The sequence below is a fragment of the Mastigoproctus giganteus genome, chromosome 6 (genome assembly GCF_048544385.1).
Source record: "Mastigoproctus giganteus isolate SK-2022 chromosome 6, ASM4854438v1, whole genome shotgun sequence".
Classification (NCBI taxonomy): domain Eukaryota; kingdom Metazoa; phylum Arthropoda; class Arachnida; order Uropygi; family Thelyphonidae; genus Mastigoproctus; species Mastigoproctus giganteus.
This window is the reverse complement of record NC_143580.1, coordinates 59,427,839-59,442,433: the sequence shown is the minus strand read 5'-3', so window position 1 is coordinate 59,442,433 and position 14,595 is coordinate 59,427,839. Positions and strand designations below refer to the sequence as shown.

General features: G+C 37.8%; 1 protein-coding gene across 1 annotated transcript in view; it reads right to left on the bottom strand.

Annotated features, from left to right (window-relative positions):
- Window positions 1-14,595, bottom strand: part of na (sodium leak channel non-selective protein na) — a 605,671-nt gene that overhangs the window by 92,085 nt on the left and 498,991 nt on the right. The window lies entirely within an intron of this gene.

The following is a 14,595-nucleotide window of genomic DNA, read 5'->3' as shown; positions in this document are numbered from 1 at the left end:
AAATTAATTACAATAAACCAAGCATAATGGTCAGAAAATAGTAACCACAAAAGTAACATTTTATTGTTAAAAACTGCATAAATGACCTAATGCATCTAAATCCCATAATAACACACCCTTTGAGTAACACCAAACTCAAGATATTATGTAGTTAAGGAAATGACTATGAGTTTGACATGAGAAAAAAAAAACACTGCTAGAACAGCCTACTGGATTCTGTCAATTATATACAGGAACTTGAACAGCAGGAACACACGTGATTATTCCATTGTATAGAGCAGGTGTGGGCAACCTTTAGAAATGGCAGGCCAAATAAAATGTCTGTGAAGTCACACAGACAAAATATTTTTCTAGCTTTCCACGATTTTTAGGATAATTAAAATGGGGTATAATAAAAAAATTGTCATAAACAGTTTTATGTTATTTATTGTAATATTTACGTATACCCATACACTTATACATATAATTTATTTTATTAATAAGAAAAACAAAATACAATTCCAGTAACAAAAATTGCAATATTTTATTTTTATATTTAATGAGGGATTTGATACTCCATAATTGATGCTGCCAACTCTGATCAATTAAAACTTTAAACATAGATAAAATTAAATTACAAATAAAATAAATAAATAAAATACATAAAATCGACTGTAAAATATAATATAATTTAAAATACAATAAATCACATGAATATATTAAAATAATAAAAATATTATACATTAAAAGCGTTAAATCTGTACTACTTTAAAGCTGAAGCTTTCGGCAGCATCTACTGCCTTTCTCAAATAAGTAGTGCTGCATCAACAATTCATTATAAAGTACTAAGCCTTCCTAGCAGACCCAGGACATACTATGGTACCTGCGCATGCTCCGTTTCCTGTATATCAGCACTGGAAGTGGCTCGGGGCTGTATGACTTTAAAACACTCATCCCTATCCAGGATAACGGTCTTAAACATTACATTAATCCTACAACCCTTATCCCTATTCAGGCTATGATCACCCAAGGAACAAATCCTTAGGCTCTCCAGCCACTTCTAGTTCCAGAAACCCTCTACTTTATTTGTAATTACAGCTCCTTCGGCTATTATCCCATGCCTGGTTTCCCATGAATGTTCCGCCACGGCCGACCCCAAGACATTAGCCAATCTAAGCATCCTGCTATGTTCCCCCAATCTATCGTGTAATCTGTGCTTAGTCTCACCTACGTAACATCCCCTACAATCCGAACACTGAATTTGTAGACAACCCCACCATTGTCAACTCCCACAACAGGGTTTTTAAACTGCCACCATCACCGTGTGCAGCTTCCAACCTGGAAGCTGCACACAATACATCTTACAGTTGTATTTGGTACGACTGTAAGATGTATTGGTTGCGAAATGCCTGAATAGTAGGGAATGTATGCGGTGGAACCAAGTACCCCCCTCATCTCTCTGAGTACCATGTCCACTACAACCTTCAATCACGTTCCAGGGGTATCCACATTTCACAAGGTCAGCCGTAACCCATTTAATTTCTTCCTCCCTATCCTCCGAGGTAGAGCAGTGCGACCAAGCCCTGCTCATAAGAGCCCTACTACACTCTTCTTATGACCTCCAGTCTGGGCAGAACCAAAATGAGTATACTGGGCCTGACACATCTCCTTCCAACACTTTTGTTTTTAATTGTTGGCCCACCCACCCACCCTGTAAATCCAGACATCCAAAAATGGCAGAGCGCCCCCCCACTCAACATCGGAGGTAAACTTTATAAAGGAGGAACCACTATTAAGCCAACTGAGAACCTCTTGCCCACGTCCTCTACGTAGTATAGTGAACGTATCGTCCACATATGCCCGCAAGGGCAGCGGACCACAGGTGTCCAAATTGTGGGGGATGTTGCGTAGGTGACTAAGCGCCGATTACGTGATAGATTGGGGGAGCATAGCAAGGCGCTTAGATTGGCTAATGTCTCGGGGTCGGCTGTGGCAGAACATGCCTGGGAAACCGGGCATGGGATAACAGCCAAAGGAGCTGTAATTACAGATAAGGTAGAGGGTTTCTGGAACTGGAAGTGGCTGGAGAGCCTAAGGATTTGTTCCTTGGGTGACCATATTCCTGAATAGGGATAAGGGTTGTAGGATTAATGTAATGTTTGAGACCATTGTCCTGGATAGGGATGAGCATTTTAAAGTCGTACAGCCCCGAGCCACTTCCGGTGCTGATGTACAGGAAACAGAGCATGCATAGGTATCATAGAATGCCCTGGGTCTGCTGGGAAGGCTTAGTACTTTATAATGAATTGTTGATGCAGCACTACTTATGTTGAGAAAGGCAGCAGATGCTGCCAAAAGCCTGTTTTAGAGTAGTACTGGTTTAATGCTTTTAATGTATAATATTTTTATTATTTTATATTCTTATGATTTATTGTATTTTAAATTATATTATATTTTACAGTCGATTTTATGTATTTTATTTGTAATTTAATTTTATCTATGTTTAAAGTTTTAATTGGTCAGAGTGGGCAGCATCAATTATGGATAGATTTCCTGCCCACAGAGGCCTTTTTAGGGATTTGATACTGTTTATTTTTCATCAATGAATCGATATCTGGATCGATATTTGTTGTAGCAATGTGCAGAGCATTTTTAAATTCACATCAAAAATTTGGGACCTGTTCTTGGATTTTATAAATGACATTTTTGAGAAAAAATTGTTCATATCTGCATGTGCTTCCAAATAACGACAGAATTTTCTTTGCATTAACTCTCACCTGTGGAAATTCTTTTCAGTTCAAATTTTTATAAAATTTTCATTGAGATAATTCCAAAAATTTCATTTTCAATTCTGTTTTTTCTTGCATTTCCAATATTTCAAAGAATGTCTCTTTATCGGCAAAATCAATGACTCTTTATTCAAACTTGATGCAAATTTTTAAAATATTGATAAATTTACCAGTGTTGCCAGAATGCCTATGCTTGCTTACTGTTTGACAATGCATCTGCTTACTTAAGTCAGGACATATGGCACAAATTCAAATGATTCACAGATGCAGTGCAATCAAAATGATAAAAACAATTAAAAACAGTAAACATAATAAAAATTACAATAAATATAATTTCATGATATATATTCTTTGGCAGGTCATTTATTATATATATTTTGAAAAGACTGTGGTCCAGATTACGCATGTTCACAGGCCGCAGTTGGCTCACAGTGCTCTATAATCTACCCATTGCTCTATACCAGGGATTGCCCACCCCTGGTATGAGCAATGGGTAGGCTATATCTAGAAAACTGTACACGGGTTTGGAAACCTCATTTTCAGAAGAACATATTTTTGTTGGAAAGGGTAAGGAGAAGAGCAATAATATTAGTTTGGGTATTCATAAGGATATTTTTTTATCAAGAAAGATAATGAGATTCTGTAAATTGCAGCATCTGGAAACTAGGCAACAGTATGTGGTGTTCTAACTGAAGTACATATGTAAAAGGGTAAGTAAATGCCAATGGCATCTTTAATCTTTCTCAGATGACATACAATAGGGAGTATATATTTAAACTGAAAAAGGATGGTTATGGAATATACAGATAAGTGTAAATTTGGTTTCACCTAGAAAGTAGTAATTGACTGTTGGAATAAACATCCACTTAGTATTGTGGAAGTAGGCAGCTTGAATAAGTTTAATAAAGGCTTTTAAAAAAGAATAAGTTTAATAAATTATTAGAAGAAATGGGCAAATCAAATGTTAAAAAAAAACAGAAATTTTCTTTTGGCCTGCTGTGCTTTGCTTCACTGAATCATTGTTCCAAAACTAATAGGAAATCTCTCTCTTAGAGAAAGAATATCATCATTACTGCATCAAGTACTTCAAAAATCATAATTTTTAAACAGCCATCAACTTTATTAAAAGTCCATTCAATCAGCGTATTTATTTGTTGCAATGTATGATTAAAAAAAAAAAAAAAAAGAAAAAGAAAAAAAAAAAAGTCTGTTTAATGGTCTTGAGCAGACCTTATGAATTATATACCAAAGAATTGCAATTTCTCCAGGATCATGCCACTTTTCAAACAGCCCCTTTACAATATTAGCAAGGCTAATTAAGTACCTTATATCCATATCATTTCTCAACTTAGTGAATTATAGCAGAGATGCAACAAGAGAAAGCAATACTTTCAAATAACTAGCAGTGATTCTTCATGCCTTAAGAATCTCCAAATAGAGGAACAATTAGGTGGCAGTGACAACAGTATATTGATGTGGGATTTATTTAAAGACATAACTACCATCAAGGATAAAGGGAAGGGATTTTGTTTTCATAAAGGAGACTACAATGGTCTTGGTAACATCATCAAGTTAATGAACTGATGATGTTACAAACTGCAAAATGGAAATTAAACATGCTAAATCTGAATTGTTCAGGGAAGTAGTTCCTATTGGAATAAAACGCTTAGTAGCTTCTACAAAATTTTTACACCAATTAAGAGATATTGTTTAACTAAGAGATATAGATTGATGTCAAATGAAGTGATGAGACTAGTGGTAGAGAAAAAAAATGTGGGATGTATATAAATTATCAAGGGCCACAGAAACATACATTAAATACAAACTAGTCTGTAATCAAGTCACTAAGAGGATTAACCAAGGCGAGACAGATCATGAGAAGTTTTTGGCTAAGAATGCAATGAAAAGGTATGAACCATAGTGGTTCACTAGATAAAAATGGCACAGCAACTGATAATCCTATTCAGGTTGCTGGCAAACCGAATAAATGTTTTTCATCTACATGTTGAAGAAGTTTTTAGGGATTGAGATACCAGAAGTATACCAAAGATATAACTGGAAGCTAAATAATTTTGTGATAACTAAGTGAAACTGGAAGAGATATTGTAGAAGGTACCAGTAAATAAGGCATCCGTGGCTGATGGAATCAATCAAAAGGACAAAAGAGGTAAGCAAAACTTTAGCTATAATTATGAGAGTATCCTTGGATTCAGGGGAGGTTCCTAAAGATTGGAGATGTGCAAATGTCTTCCCTATTCACAAAAGGAGATTAAAGGACAAAGCAAATAATTAGACCTCTAAACTTGACCTTCTGTTTCAAGGAAAATAATGGAACAGGGTCAAAGAAAGAATGCAGAATCATCTTGACGGAATGCATTTAAACAGAATTCACAACATGGATTTGTTAAGAGGAAAGCTTGTCTGACCAATCTAATTAGCTACTATGATGCAGCAACAAAGGGGCTGGATGTAAAAAATAATTTTGATATCATATACTTAGATTTCGATAAAGCTTATGATTCACATGGTTGGTTGGTTGGTTGGTTGGTTAGTTATTTGATTTTTGTGATGCATTAGCAGCTTAGGTCATAATGTGCAAAGTCAAGATGCTCCACATGAAAGACTGCTTTAAAAGTTGGAGCAGTGTGGTATTAAGGGCAAGCTAATGCTATGGATAAAGGGATGGTTGAGTGGAAGTTGTGGTGTTTTCTGGCGCAAGGGCTACTTAGGCCATATTGCGCCTCCCAAATTAATTGAGTTACTTATGATAACTGCACGGTGAGCAGTTAGAAACGGTCATACATTTTTATTTGTTTTATATAGAAAAAGAATTCAGAGAGATTTGCTTCTTTACCTATTATGCTATTCAGAGCGAGAGGTTGCTGTAGATCTGAAATGAAACTAAAAGACATTCGTCGGGCATTGCTGAACAAGTTACATTCAAGGAGTATATGTTTTACTGTAAGTGGTTGCGAGCAGTGCGCACACTGCGGAGGATCGTTTCCTGTAAGCAGATAGAGATGTGTAAGATGAGTGTGACCTATATGAGTTCTGGCTAAGGTTATTTCTTCTTTTCTATTTTTAAGAAGGCTAGAAGTCCATAATTGTGGTTCAGGTTTTATTTGGAATAGCTTGTTATTTGTTTGCACTTTCCACAGAAGTGTCCATTGTTCCATAGATGTTCTTCGTATATTATGTCTATAATCAGGATATGGGACTAGGTCATTTGTTGAGGATATGATGGAAGGATACTTAGCAGTGCTGTCTGCGCATTCGTTTCCTGGAATACCACTGTGGCCCAGGGATCCATGAAAAGATAACAGTTTTCTGATGTTCATGAAGACGTATCAGCTTATGTTTTATGAACTTTAATAAAGGATTTTTAGGTGGGGAAGTCCTTTTCAAAGCTAAAAGAGCACTCTGTGAATCAGTATATATTATACTTTTATTTATTGACATTAGAGAGATGTTTTCCAGAGCAAGCTTAATGGCATGGAGCTCAGCAGTGTAGCTGCTGCATTTGATTGGAAGTGAAATTGAAACAGTTGTATTAGGGAAGACGGCAGCTGCACCCGCTCGATTGTCAGACTTTGAACCATCAGTATAGACCTTGGTAAAGTGGGGATACTTTTGTGGTTGAGTAACAGGTAGTTGTTGGATGTTAATATTTGCTATAGAGCCTTTACCTCATTGCTTAAAGTATTCATCAGTAGAAAGTGTGAAGTTAGTCCATGGGGGATCCGGATCTTTTGTTTCTCTGATGATATTATCAAGCTGAATATTCTTGCTTTCTGTTAGATTCTGCAGTCTGATACCAGAAGGCCGAACTGTTCTAGGTTTATTTGCGTGATGGGTTTTAAATTGAGGATTATGTAACAGTGGCCAAACCAGATGAGTAGGCAGGCTTTTAATTTTAGCTGAGTAGTTCATCAGCAACATCTTTCTTCTGATGCTAAGTGGAGGTTCGTGAGCCTTAACATAAAGACTTTAAACTGGTGATGTTCTATATGCACCTAGGGCTATCTTAAGAGAAGAATGTTGGATGGGTACAAGATGGGCCAAGGTGCTCTCCCTAGCTGAGTCATAAACAGGTGCTCCGTATTCTAACCACGATCTAATTAGAGATTTATATAAGTGGAGCAGGCTATAACGATCGGCACCCCAAGATGTACTGAAGATGACCTGGAATATATTCATTTTCTTTGTGCAAGTGGTTCTTAGATACTTGATGTGCTCCTGGAAGTTTAACTTCTTATCAAAAATTAGCCCTAGGAGGCGAATACTGTTTACAATTGGTAGTGGATGATCAGCCAAGTGCAACTCAGGTTCAGGATGCATTGCACGCTTGGTGCAGAAATGTATAGCTGTAGATTTATGGCTTGACAGTTTGTATCCATTTTGCACAATCCATAATTCAATATTATTAATGGATATTTGTAGATGCCTCTCAATATAGTTCATATTTTGGGAATGGCAGGATATGGTAAGATCATCTGCATAGAGATACGAGTCAACGGTATTTGGAATGCTGTTTGTGATGTTGTTTGTTCATATTGCAAACAGTGGCACTAAGAACAGAGCCTTGTGGGACTCCTTCTTCCTGAACGTATGTTTGAGATAAAACCTGCTGGTACCTCACTTGGAAAGATCTGTGCCAAAGGAAGCTTTGAATAAAATATGGTAAATGGCTTCTCATATGAATACAATGGAGATCTCTTAGGATACTGTAGCGCCATGTGGTATCAAAGGCCTTCTCTATATCGAGGCATATCATGACGAGATGTTGATTTCTGATGAATGCATTTCTTATGTTGGATTCGGCTTTGGTCACGAGGTCTAGGGAAGATCTATTCTTCTGAAAGCCAAACTGATTATTACTGATTATGTTTTCGGATTCCAGGTACCAGGTGAGTCGATGGTGAACCATTTTTTCCAGAGTCTTATTCAGGCAGCTGGTTATAGAAATTGGTCTATAGTTGTTAGGAATCAAATGGTCTTTTCCAGTTTTAGGTATGGCTATTATGTAAGAATGTCGCCAGGAAGTAGGGAATATATGTTCTGAGAATATTCTATTGTAAAAGTTTAGCAATGAAATTAGTGATTTCTGATTGAGGTGCTGAATCATTATATTGTAGATTCCATCAGGGCCAGGAGAGCTGTTTCTTGAGGTATATACAGATTCTTTCAGTTCAGATATTGTGAGTGGTTGGTTATAGGTAAAAGGACATGTAGTTTTGAAGTTTAGTTTCCTTTTCTCAGCTTCAGCTTTAATTTTTTGAAAAGATGGTTGATATGCAGTTGGGGCAGACAATTCACAGAACACCGTTCCTATGGCATTGGCAATTTCATCAGCAGATGAGATCTCCTTCCCGTTCCAAATAATAATAGGAGAAGGCAACTTATGATATTTACCATTTAGTTTATTTTTTCCCAGATTATTCGGGTATCAGTATCTTTGTTGATTGAGGAGGCAAATTTTATCCATGAGTCTTTTTTTCACCTTCCGCCGGATATAACGAGCTTTGGCTCTCAGTCTCTTGAAGTTAATAAGGTTGGCAGTGGTGGGATGTTTGCGGAAGGTGTTCCATGCTTTGTTTTTTTCTCTCTTTGCTTTATTACAATCACCATTCCACCAGTGATTGGTATGCCGATGGTTTCTTATTTGAGACTGTGGGATGGCGGCTTTTGCAGCTGTTAGTATCTGCATTATGATATGATCGGTGACACTGTCAATAGCAGAAGACTCTATGATGTCATCATCAAAAGATACATGACTGGCAAATTTCATCCAGTTTGCTTTGGAAAATTTCCATTTTGTTTTTGTTTCAGTTTGTTTGGAATGGGTGGTTTGAATACTACAGATCAGCAGATAGTGGTCACTATTTAGAGGATTGTCATGTACTGCCCACTCTATAGTTGGGAAGAGGATCAGAGAACAAATTAAGAGATCTACTGCACTGGTTGACCCAGTAGGAAAATGGATATATGTCGGTAAGCCATTATTCAATAGTGTCAAATTCTCTCGGTCAAGTAACATTTCAGTGAGTTCACCACGTCCGTCTGAGACCAGAGATCCACATAATGGATGATGCCATTAAAATCTCCTAGTAAACAAATAGAAGATTTAACAGAAGCTGGTAGGTTTGGAGAACTGAAAGTTAAAATTATACTCCGGGTAGGAACTAAACTGCCATCTTTTCAGATCATGATCCTTTTTTATTCCTTAATAAAATAAATTATTTTATTCCATAATTTTTGTTCCTTAAGTTCCTGGGCTATTTCATCTTCAGGAACGTTCAATAGATCTCATTCAGTGATCACTCTCTTTGAAGAATTGAGGGTGGTATGCGGTGTGATTTGAACTGGGATTCCACTCAAGGATGTCAGACTTAATAATAGTTCAGAGTGTCAAGAATTGGTGGTCTCTATTAATAAATCTCCAGATTGGAGACGTTTCACCATTTTTGGTGAACTTGCGGCATGTTCGAGGCATCTCTGAATGATAAAGGGGGAGAGCTTGCCCACAGGTTGTGTTGACAGAGAATGTATTATCAGGAATGCTGGTAATTCCTGTCTGCCAATGTCTTTCTTCATTCTCTTCGAGAGAGAGAAGTCATGGTCAGTGTCATGAATGTCATTTGCTTGAGAGCTCTTCGGCTCTAAGCGTGGAAAATCACTTGTTTCCATCTCTGCTCGTTTTAGCCTGGGGGGGGGGTTACCAGCCCCGCCACGTGGAGGCAGGAGCAGTGCCACCAGTGACCAAGCGGTTGTTGAAGTAAGTAAAGGATTAGTAATGAATATATAGAATAAAAATGAAAGGTAGATTTTCTCTCTCGGTTCTTATTTTTGCCCTTTAAAGTACAGAACCGCTTCAAGTAAACAAAAAAACAGGTGACATTAGAAAAGAAACAAAACTTTAACACTTTAGGAGAACACTATATATTCTCAGGAAGAAAATCGCTTGTCACTATCGCTTGGCACTCAGGACCTTGAGTGGAAGAAGGCAGTAGTTATTAATTATAACGGTAATAATATTAAAAGCATTTTTTGATGTCTTATTCTCCTATATGCTTAATCGCCTCCCCAAATGAAGTCTGAACCTGTTCTAAAAATAGTACATAAAGTTATTTGCCATTTCCCTCGGGCACACTGGGTATTGATTCTCTTGAACCTTCGACTCAAATCAGTGACTCAGTTAAATTTTTCAATCACTAGCTACTGTCACTATGCTGAATGATAACTTATTTCAAAATGACTCAATTACTTGAGTCATTGACTCAGTCACTTTTCTATAATCACTCAATTCAGTCAAGTTGGCCAGATGACTCATATTGCCCAACACTATAGAAGTCAAACCCATCAGTCCATAATTACTTATATGCAACTTAGCCTTTCCCTTATTGAATAGGCCCCTCTGTAGCCAAGTGGGCAGGAGCAGCAGTGCGTAGCACATGCTTCTTGATTAGACCGGGTTCGAGCCCGTGATCACCAAATACGGAGGATGTGGAAAGGTCAGAGAATGACCACCGCATATCCCCGGAGCAATATGGCCTTAGTTGCTAATGCTTCTAAAAACCAAATAACAACAACAACAAAACCTTATTGAATGGGTGAGACATTTGCAATTCTCCATCCAAAGTTTAGTGACCTAAATAGCAATCCTAATAGTGTGGTGTACCCCATCCACCCCAGGAGTACTAACCTCCCTCTCTCTCTCTCAACTTCGGTAGTTTTTCTATTAAGAGCTTCTTACAGATCATATTTCACTAATCTTGCTGCAATCTGACTGACCTATTCTGTATTTTTCTGGTTCAAATGTGCTTTGAAGTGAAAAATGGATGCCAAAATATCTGTTCAGCTCATCAGCAATACCAGCTTGATTATCTATGATTTCACCATTTTTGGACCTGGATGGGGGGGGGGAACGGACGGACCTCTATGGCTTGCTGAAATTTTATTTTTTCATTAATATGAGGGTAAACTAAACACTTTTCTTTACACCAGCAATTTCTGATACTGTGGCTTCATGATCCGATCTTATTCGATCTGATTTATGTAGTTTATATATTTGCTTATATTACTCAATATGTGGCAGCTAAACCACTGAAATTTCTTTAGATACTCTCCATTTTACAACACTCAGTTAAGAAAAGGAGAAATTACCTCTATGATGTCTTGTAGAACACTTCTGTGCTGATACTCTCTGTTGCTGAATTAACTATGCAAATAATTTACATGAATTTGTCACACTCTTTGACAGAATCAATGATCCAGTGCATCACAAAATTGGTGGCACACGGACCCCAAACCAGACCCCAAAATTACATCGAATCATCAACCAAAGTTTTAAAGTCCATACTTTAAAACAATTTAAATGCTTTGAAACCAATTTAAACAATCAATCCATCCTTTAAACACTTGTTAAACCATAAAAAACATTAAGAATCCACTGAAACTAACATTAAGGAATTAACAGAATTCATGATCACAGGAAAGTGAAACTGCGAGTTGTGTGATGGAATTTATAGCATGGAGATTAGTTGCTGTCTTGGCATGAGAGTGAAGGACCATGAATCTTGATGGTGTAGGGGCGACATACATTGATTGAATTTTGATGTAATTTAATTTGTAGAGCCTCAGCAATTAATAATTTGGTGTAATCATGTTGGATGCTAAGTATATTCACTTCATTAAATAGAAAGGTGTGGTCTTCACTGATCGCATGGAATGCAAATTCCGAAGCAGAGAAGTCCTTGCATCCAGCTCCTCTGCTTTAAATTGGTTTAAAAGCATTTAAATTGAAAATGCTTTGGGTTGGTGATTCTACGTAATTTTGGGGTCGGATTTGGGGGTCTATGGGCCACCGATTCCGTGATGCACTGGATCATTGGTTCGGTTTAAGAGTGTGTCAAATTTGTATGAATTCATTTTGCACACTTTTTTTTCTCTTTTTTTAGAAATTGGTAAAGAAAAACTGTCCAATTTCTGCTGCATTTGTATTTTATTTCGTATGTAGAATGAATCATTGGATTTCTGCATACTTCCATTTGAAGATTTTTTAAAATGTCATGATTATTCCTATTAATTTGATTTATAAAACAAGCATTGTAAGAAGTAAGATTTAAATATGGAAAAAGATTTTTACCATATTTAATTGTCTCCAATAAGTTATAATGACTGTATATTGAGGCATGTAATGGATAATCGTATGTGTATAATGGCCATCAAATGGGCAGTTTATTGCACACATCAACCTAATAACTCCTCCTTTAGTCTTAAGAACAACCTCAAGTCATTGGGCACAAACTCCCAAAGGTATCAAAAGAATTCCACAGGGATGCTTGCCTACGCACACTCAACGCTGAAATTGCCTCAGAGTAGGTGACATCAGATCCTTGCCAGTGGGTAGTTGGTTGGTGGAACAGACTTCCATCCCTTGTTGTGGAAGTTGATAGCCTAAATAAATTTAAGGCTCAGCTGGACAGGTATTTCAAATGAACGGAGGGGTGAAGTGGAATTTTTTTTTTTCTAGCTGATGCTGCATAAGCTTGCTTTCTTGCATCATATGCCTCTACTAATGCTAATGCCAGCACGTTACATAGATGCCCAATCAGGTTGGAATCCAGTGACTGAGCAGGTTACTGAAGAATGGTAACCCAATCTTGTTGCTCTTCTCTGTACTTGTTCTAGCAACTCTACATTCTTCCTAAAATGAGGCCTCCAGACCTGTACACAGTACTCAAGGTGTCGCCTGACCATTATCTTACGCAAAGGTATAATCACCTCCTTGTCTCTGCTAGCTGTTGTTGTTGTTGTTGTTATTTGGTTTTTAGGAGCATTAGCAACTAAGGCCATATTGCTCCGGGATATGCGGTGGTCATTCCCTGACCTTTCCGCACCCTCCGTATTTGGTGGTGACGGGCTCGAACCCCGGTCTAATCAAGAAGCGTGTGCTGCTCCTTCCCACCTGGCTAAGGAGGCGCCGACTCTGCTAGCAAAGTTCCTATAAATCATTGACAAAACTCCATGACCTGCTCTGGCAGCCTGTCTGCACTGCCAGGGAATTTCATATCCGACTGCACAATTACCCCCAGGTCTTATTCATTCTCCACCTCCCTGAGTGTAGTACCACACAGTTGGTACATTTCTCTTGGGTTACTGCTATCCATATGCAGTACTTTGCATTTGTCAATATTAAACTACAGTTGCCACTTCCAGCCCATCTGCCCAACTTTTCTAGATCCTGTGGCAGTAGTATACTGTCATTAACAACCCTGCCAATCTTTGTATCCTGTGAAAACTTGGACGTTAAGCCTGATATACTTTCATTGATATCATTAATAAATACACAAAACAACAATGTGCCAGCACCGAACCCTGAGGGACTCCACTAATAACATTAGACTACGTAGAGCAGTGTCCATTTATTACCACTCTCTCTCTCCCACTCAACCATCCCTTTATCCACTGCAGCAACTTGCTCTTAATGCCATACCGCTCCAATTTGTACAGCAGCCTTCCATGTGCAACAGTATCCAGAGCTTTCCTGAAATCCAAGTATATGATATCAAAATTATTTTTTGGATCCAGTTCCGTTGTGACCACATCATAGTATCCAATCAAATTGGTCAGACAAGAATTCCCCTTAACAAACCCATGCTGTTTCTGAACTATTACTGCAGTTTTGTCTAGGTGATCCTGCATCACTTCCTTAACCAGCAACTCCATTATTTTCCCCGGAACAGAAGTTAAACTAACAGGTCTATAATTATTTTCATCATGCTTTAAACTCCCTTTGTGAATTCGGGATCAATTTGCACATCTCCAGTCCATGGGGACCTATCCTGAATCTAAGGATGCTCTCATAATTATGGCTAAGGGTTTGTTTACTTCCCTTGCTGCCTCCTTCAATATAACTGGATAGATTCCATCTGCCCCCCCCAGGTGCCTTTTTTATGTTTAACTTCGCCAATTTCTCCTCCACTTTGCTCTCTGTTATTACAAAATCATTTAGCTCCCTGTTAGAGTTTAGTAAACTTCTGTCCTCCCCTTCCTTACAGAATTCCTCATGTGCGAATGTAGATGCAAAACACTCATTCAGTTTGTCAGCTATCTGAGCAGGATCATCAGCAGTCGAACCATCAACATCAAGTAGACCAATCTGATTTAATCCCTTCCTTCTAGAGTTTACATAAGTAAAGAAGTCTTTGTTGTTTTTCTTTGCATCCTTTGCTAAGGATTTCTCATAATCAGCCTTCACTTGCCTAACCTCCTTTGTGACTTGATTACAGACTACAGACTAGCTTATATCTGCCATATTCTTCTGTGTCACCTGCTAATTTATATGCATCCCATGCATTTTTATTCTCTGCCACAAGCCTCATTAGTTCATCTGACATCCATTTAGGTCTAAATCTTGAACAGAACTTCTTAGTTGGCATGAAAAGCCTAGTAGCTTCCAAGATTAATTCCTTGAAGGCTTCCCATTTAGAATTCACTGTTTTTAACATCATCAATTGATTCCACTGTATAGAATTTAAAAACCACCTGAGACCACTGCAGTTGCCTTTACAAAAACAAAAACCCTTTCCTTTACCCTTGATGGAGTTACATCTTTAAGTAAATCCCACATCAGTAGACTGTGATCACTGTCACCTGGTGGTTCCTTTATCTGCAATTTATTATTTTTTTAAATTTTATTTGCAATTTACTTTTTCTTGTTACAGCACCACTCTTGGTACACTCCAGACTGTTTTAAGTGAATCGGGCAGCACGCCTAACATTGACTATCACACTGCACTTTAATGCTAATTAAAGTGCAGTGATC